The sequence below is a fragment of the Helobdella robusta genome, assembly GCF_000326865.2.
Source record: "Helobdella robusta unplaced genomic scaffold HELROscaffold_6, whole genome shotgun sequence".
Classification (NCBI taxonomy): domain Eukaryota; kingdom Metazoa; phylum Annelida; class Clitellata; order Rhynchobdellida; family Glossiphoniidae; genus Helobdella; species Helobdella robusta.
This window is the reverse complement of record NW_008705330.1, coordinates 1,416,874-1,425,905: the sequence shown is the minus strand read 5'-3', so window position 1 is coordinate 1,425,905 and position 9,032 is coordinate 1,416,874.

Here is a 9,032-nt window from a genome sequence, read left to right as displayed (position 1 = left end):
TTGTTGAAATTTTATTTAAAAAACGTCTAACTGCAAAATGGGGTGTTATCTTCANCCGAACATACATATATATATATATATATATATATATATATATATATATATATATATATATATATATTTACATTTACAATATTCTATAAATTCTACCGAATGTTTGGCGTTAATATGTTCGTAGTTCGTTTTTTCGATTTTTCTCACTAAAGTTTTTTGGTGAACGTTTAGTTTATTAAAATTCAAAATAAACTTATTTTTCGAATTCATGCTGCAAATAAGGCCATATTTCGATTCCGAATGAATCATCATCAGTGCTCCTTGCTGTATATATAGGGAAATATTGACTTTGTCAAGATGAACTTTGACGTTGTAAAAATTAACTTTGGTGTTGTAAAATTGAACTTTGATGCGAATTAGGTGTCAGGTTCAAAGTTCGCATCCATTTTGTGGTGTTGTGAGAATGACAGAATTGTTTCCAAGGTTAGTCCTAATATTTTCTGGTTGTGTTCTAGCGGTAAAAGCATGTTTATCTTAATTTTGGGATGGTAGTTGTATTGCGATGTAGGAGATGTGAAGAGTGAAACTGTTGATTTAGAAGTGGAGATTTTTAAATTTCTGCTATTGAAGAAATCATATAACTTCGGAAGGTAGCAATTGAGCCGGCGAGCCAAAATATCTGCATCTGGACCGATGTGTAGATTGAGAAGTCGTCGGCCTAGGAGATGATTTTGATGTCTTGAGGCGGAGCGGGTGCTTTGGCTACATAGTAGTTGAAAAGAGTAGGTGAAAGAACAGAGCCCTGGGGTACTCTCGAGCGAATGATGCGTTGTTTGGAAAGATGTTGGTTCTGATGCAACAGCCTTCTTGTGGTGGAACCGATTGGACCGATCGACATACCTTCTGTCGACCGCACACAACAAACCGTTGCAACACCCCCTCCCAACCTCGGATGTCAATTTTGGGTTTTTGTTAACGGAGCAGCCTCTTCCGGTCTACCTGCTCCGTTGTCTCCTTCTCAGGGCCGAAATCGATTCAAACTCGGGTTCTCCTAAGATCCGGATTTGTCTTGCCTGCTATCAACAAATCAACAAAACCCAAACTTCAACCCGTTGCTCGAACAACATTAACGGTCGTTACAACTGTAACAACTGCACTCATATGTCCACCAATTCGAGTGGTCAGTCGGTGTCAGGTGGGACTCTCCGATGGCAGACAACATCAACAAGCACTTCCATCTCTTCCTGCTCCAACCCATCACATCCCCAAGCACAATCCGCCGGACAGCTTAACCTTCTTCAACTTAACTGTAACGGCATAAAAAACAAACAAGTCGAAATCAGCCAACATCTAATCAAACACAATATTCACATAGCAGCTATCCAAGAGTCTAAACTAACAGCAGACTCAAAAGAACCTGTCTTCAAGGACTACGCGCTGTACTGCAAAGACCGTGGTACCGGACGAGGTGGAGGTCTCATCATCATGTTGTTGTTGTTGATGCTGTTGTTGGTGTTGTTGATGTTGTTGTTAAGGTTGTCACTATTGGTTCGGATTGTTGTTTACATCATCACTGTTGTTGGTGATAAAACATTGTTATCATTATTACTGTTGTTGTTATAATTATGATGATTGTTGTTTTTGTTTAGTAGTCTATTTGAAGATAGAATGCTCTTTGACTCTATTTGAATGTACGTTGAGTTATGGCGGACGGACGCAGAATTGTCGTTAACGAATTACTTTGGTTTTATGGTAAATATTTTGATGAATTTAAAGATGAAAAGTTTAAAAACAATATTGTTGATTTTTATTCTGCTAACGAGATAAATTATGCTAATAAATTCTTACTTGGTGAACTGGAATTGCTTAAAACTGGTAAAATTAAATTTTCTTCTAAAAGTAACTCTAAGCATGATAAGTCGAAAGATATTATTGAAATGTTTGAAATGGTTTTTTCTAAAAAAAGTGCAAATTTGTTGCCAGTGTTTGTGATTTTTAACATTGAACATGTTCCGAATGACAGCTATCAATATGATTCCTTTAACATGATAAACAGATTTAATAAAGTTGAAAATTTATTAAAAGAAAACATCTCATTATGTCAACAACATTTATTCACAAGTAAAAAAATAACATTAAGAACAATAGCGGTTGATACGCTAATACTCTTAAAGCTGCTGTATCTCAACCAGGTGCAGCTCAATTGAAATATGTACACAACTCACATGTGTACCTCAGCCAAGTTCTACTTCATTCGATAATGTATTGTTATCCGCTCATGAACGTTCGGATTAGGGTAATGATAACAATTTACACATAGCTGACGACAACTTCAATACTTCTAAGGAAATCAACATAAATTACGCCGAAGTTCTTGGCAGATCGAATGGTTCGCAGTCGGATAACAATGGTTTTACTACAGTATTTAATAAAAACAAAAATAGAAAACAAACTGATTCGTCATCCGACAAAGTGCAACTTAATTCCAATATTAGGAAATGTTCCGGCAAATCTAAATCTGACTTGGGCTTTAAAGCAGTTGATATCCTTTTTAACGTTTCTGTTAATGATTATTTAAGCTATGACAAATTTATTAATAAATTCTGTTCTTCTCTATTTCTTAGACATAACACGTACTCTTTCCTTCATTTGAATTGTCGTAGTATCTTTCATAAAATGGTTGATTTACAAATACTGATTAAATATTTTCATAATATTCTTGATTTCATAATTGTTTCAGAGACTTGGTTGAATGATGTTACCTGTAACAATATTGAACTTGAATCTTATAATTTTATTTATAATAATAGGGTTGGTGGTACTGGAGGTGGTGTTGGCATTTTTATTAATAATGACATTAATTTTTCTATTAACTTAGATCCTGTTTTAGATGTTGATAATTCAAATTTTTTAGGCATTAACTTTACGATTAACAATTATAAAGCCTTTCTTATAGCTATCTATCGACCTCCTTCTTCTTCTTTTAATATTTTTCTCACTAATTTAGAAAATTTTATTGACCAAGCTAAATCTTCTTCTGATATTTATTTAGTTGGTGATTTTAATGTCGATCTGTGTCAACATTCCACACAATGTACATTGCTCTCTAATTTATTGGCATCTTACCATATTTATCCTTTGATTATGTCGCCCACTAGTGTCACTACTAGTTCTGCTACTCTGATAGATAACATTTTTAGTAACACTACTTCACAATATAATTCTGGGATTCTTTTATCGGATATATCAGATCATTATCCTATTTTCTCTTTTTTTAACCTTTCAAATCTGCGCAATCAATTACCTAACTTTTCCCATAGTCGTAAATTTTCATCATATACAATTAATCTTATTAATGCTGACTTAATCAATTCTAACTGGGATGACGTTATTGGCACTGACAACATTGATGAAGCTTGTTCCTTTTTTTATACATCTTTTAATTCGATTATTAATAAACATGCCTCTTTTAAAATACTAAACAAGAACAATAAGCATAAAAGTTGGATCACTAAAGATATTATTCTTGCTTCTCGAATCAAAAACAAATTATTCAAAAAATGTGTAAATGATCCTACACCTCTAAATATAAATCTGTACAAATCTTACAGAAATCGTCTTGTTACCGCTGTTCGTAAGGCTGAACGTACTTACATTAATAATAATCAGCTATCTGTTAATGATCTCAAATTTAAATGGAAATATATTAACTCACTATTAAAAAGCAATAAATCTTCTAAAATTCCTCAATTAACTATCAACAATAATACTGTCACTAATAGCTCCTCGATCTCTAATGAATTTAACAAATATTTTATTGATAGTTTGTCGTATGCTGCTGATAATTTTAATTCCTCGGCCAAATCAGTTTTATTCAAATGCCATGTTATATGATATTGAAGAGTGTGGGATCATAGATATTGTTAGCAGTATGTAAAGCTCGAGGTCTATGTTTGATGACGAGCTCAATAATTACATTGTTAAAAAATGTATATGTGATATTGCCAAACCCCTTTTGCACATATTTAACCTTTCATTTAACCAAGGCGTTTTTCTTTCTATTTTTAAAAATGCTCGAATTATCCCAATACACAAAAATGGTGACAAACATTTAGTATCTAACTATAGACCTATTTCGCTGCTTTCTCCACTTTCTAAAATCCTTGAAAAATTGATGCATATCCATATGCTTCGATACATTTCAGCTAAACAGCTTCTCTCTCCATGTCAATTTGGTTTCCGTTCTAGCAGGTCCACTGAATTGGTCAATCTCGAATTTATTCAGAATACTTTATCGGGTATGAATGATAAGCTTTTCACTTTAGGTGTATTCATTGATCCTAGCAAAGCTTTTGATCTTTTAGACCACTCTTTGCTATTAGACAAACTTGAAATGCATGGTTTTCGAGGTAAATCGCTGTCCTAGTTTAGAACGTACCTCCTTTATATATCTCAGTATGTCAGAGTTAATGACGTCAACTCCAGCAAGATTTTAGTGCCCAAAGGTGTCCCACAAGAGTCAATTCTCGGGCCTTTGTTGTTTATATTATTCATTAACGACCTGACTTATGTTAATTCAATATTTAAACTCATCCTATATGCTGATGATGTTAGTTTCTTTTATGCATCAAAGTCCCTAACTCAAGATACTAATCTCATAAACACTAATTTAAAACTTATTACCAACTGGTTTTCTCAAAATAGTTTAAAGGTAAACAATCAAAAATGTTTTTACATGTGCTTTGGTCCGAAAATCCTCACAAATACATTTGGACCCCTGAATTTACATCTTAATAATCATTTGATTGAAAGGAAAACCAGTGCCAAAATATTGGGTCTCGTTGTTTCTGATAATTTGTCGTGGGCTGAACATATTGATTCGCTGGCGTCTCGAATTAGCAAAACACTGGGATTGTATTACAAAATTAGGCATAAGCTTAATATTCCTACTTTTTTACAATTGTACTACGCTTTTATTTTCCCTCATCTTTCGTATTGTAATATTATTTGGGGTCACTCTCCAAAAACTCATATTTTAAAATTATTTAAGTTGCAAAAAAGATTTATCAAACTTATATTTTATCATAAACAACTGACCGTGTTGATGATTACTTTTTCTCTTTAAACGTGCTAACCATATTTCAATTATTTATTTTGAATGCATCCCTTTTCATGTATAAATTTATGAATAACCGATTACCTTCTAACTTTTCTAATTTTTTAATACATAAACCTTCGGATTGTTTCAACTTTACCCGGCATTTTATTTCTTACATTATTCCCTTTAGCAGATTAAAAATTCTAAATGATAGCATTTTTATTATGGCGCCTAAAATTTGGTTTAAACTTCTGAAACAATCTATCACTTCTCTCTCCAAACGGGGTTGTTTCAAACATCATTGTAAAACTTTTCTTTTATCCTGTATACATGATATCACTATTTAAGTATGCTATGTTATTATATACATATATGTGGGTTATATATATGTTGTTATAGGAATAGGAATGCATAAATGTGTGTGTATGTGCGCATATGTGTGCATGTGTATAAATGTGTTTATATGTAAACATGCATAAGCTCGTGTTTGTATGTGGACACGATCATCATCATCATTGTATTCTTTTTTTTACTTTGTCAATAACTAATTTTTATTGGTTTATTCGCTGAACTATGTGTCAATGTTTTTATGCTGTTTCAATCCATTATATTGTCAATATTTTTTGTAGCCTGTACGCAAGTTTAATTTTAAAGTTCTGTTTGTATTAATGCCTATTTCTTTATTTTAAATGAAAATTTTCTGTTTAACGGTGGTCTATCATAAGATCTTTTCTTTTTTGATCTCCGTATCATTTTCATTTCTTAAAATTGTTTGATTTGAATTGATGAATAAATAAAATATTGAAATATCGAAATTGAAATGTTCATGGAGGAATTTTTGTTTTTTATGAAAATTGATTCAGCTATTTTCAGGTTTGTGATGTTGTTATTGCAATAAACTGTTTGCGTGTTATTTAACATTTGTCGTGTTAAAGCGATGTTATGCTGTTGTTGATAATGTTGTTTAATTGCTCCATCTTGTAGATGCGTGGTCAAACGTCTTGACAATGTGGTAGTTGTCATTCCAATATATGAAGCATTGTTGCGGTGCGAACATTCACCGACGGAGCATTTATTTTCATATATTAGATGACTTTGTTGTAGTTGGGTAGTTGCAGGAAAGCAATTATTTTTCATGATTAGTTGGGATGTTTTTAAATTTTGATAGTAAATTCGAACTTTTATTAATTGGTTCGACGCTACTACGTTTCTGCGTATTATTCCTTTCAAAATTCTTTCATCTTCTTTATACGCCATTGAAAAGGTATTTTTGTAATAAAATATTATCTTATTTTTGTCATTCATTTTGTTGTTGATTTGGTTTCCAATGATACGGCTGTTGTTGTTACTGTTGTTGTTGTTGTTATTACTGTTTGTGGTAAGGCTTGTGATGCTGTTATTATCAAAGTTATTGGACGTGTTGGAGGAATTGCCATTATCTTCCTGTTCATTGTTGTTTGGAACGTTGTTGATAATTGCATTATTTTGATGTGTATTTTGTGCATTTTTATGATATTTTTTGGTTAATCTATTTATAATTTGATCAAGTTGATTCAAAGAGTAATTATTGTTATTACTGAAGATGAGTTATCTATAACTCGAAATAGCTATCTGGAAATTTATTTAATAAAATTTTTAAAACAATAAAATGTCTAATTTTTCTGACATTAATAAACTAAAAAGAAATATAGAAAAGTTGAACAATGTTGAAAGTAGTGTTGAATTTTTGAAATACACACACACACACATGTATATATATATAAATATATATATATATATATATATATATATATATATATATATATATATATATATTAGGGTGGGTCAACAAATTTTTTTTTCAGTAAATGAATTCTAATAGCGAAATTATGTTGTAATAAGACATCATAATGAGCCATCTAAAATATTATTAAATTATTTTGAGTGGAAGAGCCCGCGCAAAGCCGATGAAGTTTTGTGGAAAAAATGAAAATACAGCCATTCAAAAAGCGTTTATATAAAAACAAAGTGCCGTCACATTTAAAAAAAAACAACGCTTTGTTGCTATGGTATCTTCCTCGTTGCTTAGTATTCGTTCAAATACATGCTGATTTTGGTATTTAAATTATTTAATTTATCCTAAAAACCAGTTTTTGGCGAGAAATGCATCTAGAAATTTTTTTTTGAAAATTCCGTTAATTGTTGTTTTTTCTAAAATATTTAATTAACGTTAAAAAAGATGGTATTGATCACAATCGGACTAAAAATTTAAAAAAAGTTAGCTCGGAAATACGCATCAACAATTAACCGCCAATTAACGCAATTTAAAATGTCAGAAAAGTGTTAATTTCATCAATAAATGGTGATTCAAATACAAGTATTTCATCAGCCGGAAAGTTGCACAAAATCAAGAAAAGCCTTTAACTTCTACCTCAAAAACTATGGAAAAAAAGAAGTGCATCCAAAGGTTACCGCTGTTGTCGCAATTATGTGACCGTTATGGAGTGTCTGATAGAACCGGTGTGCAATTGCTTCAGCAGTTTTACACAAACTTTCGTCGGATGTCGTGATTGATAAATCGTGACAGCGAAGAGTGAGAAAGAGAACACGCCAAGTGAAATGCACCTGAATCTACCTGCTTTATATTTTGATGAAGAAAAAGATAAAACACTGAAAATAGTCGCAAACGGAATCAAAAGGTGCAGGCAAGTAGTTAATGAAGAACACGTATCTATCAGTGAAGAACCGGATTCCATTTACTAAAAAAAACTTTAGAGTTCCTTGAAATGGATTATTATTAAAAAAACTGCAATGTCAGCAAGTGACAAAAATCAAGGGATGTTATCATTCACGCGAAACTTGCTTCCAGAAAAATTATGCCAAAATTTGACAGCAAGCAGGATTTCTTGTATAAAAAAGTATAAAAAAAACAATTTATTTGATAAGTTATGTTTATTTTGTTAAAGTTTTAACTTTTAATATTACTGAGTCCTTACAAAATCATTTGTATTCTAAAAATAACATTTTGTCGAGCTTTCAATAAATAGCTTATGACTATAACAAATAGGACTTTTTTGAAAAAGTTTGCCGCGCATGCGCGGGCTGAAGATATGCGTTTTTTTATTTGATTTTTCCCTGAAACTATTTGTTACGATGCACTACAATAAAAAAATGCTATTAGAATATGATTGGTCGACTTTTATTTTTTTACATACAAAAGTGACCCACCCTAATATATATATATATATATATATATATATATATATATATATATATATATAACCCACTTATTCTTAGCAGAGTTTAAAACGAGTTGATTTCTCATACAAAGTTAAGAAATAAAGATTAAATATCTTAAATATTAAATACTGTTAACCTTTTTATTTTCAATTGTTTTAAAAAAGCTTAGAGTAATTAGTAGTAGTAGTAGCAGTAGTAGTAGCAGTAGTAGTAGTAGTAGTAGTAGTAGTAGTAGTAGTAGTAGTAGTAGTAGTAGTAGTAGTAGTAGTAGTAGTAGTGGTTGTGGTGGTGGTGGTGGTAGTAGTAGTAGTAGTATGCATGCTAGCACAGCCGATTCGTTGATTGATTGTTGTTCATCCAACAATCAATACCTGCTTGCTTCATTTTTTCCATAAAATGGCTATTATGTTATTTCAAATGATTTAATGTATAACTTAATCATGCATTTGCAATCATTTGGCACAAAAAGTGATTACGGTTTTTGTTCTTACTAACAATTTTCTGAGATCAAGTTCATATTTATTATTATCAACGATAGAGTGAATTACACAAAGTATTTTGGTCTAGTCAATATATCATACCATGCCGTCAATTTATCTGCAGGAGACTGTCTTTTCGTTCCATATCGTTGGTTGGTGGTTATTTTATTTTATGATAACATTTGGCATTAAACAGTATCATATATTTAATGGATTTGTTTGCTCAATATGTATTCATAGAT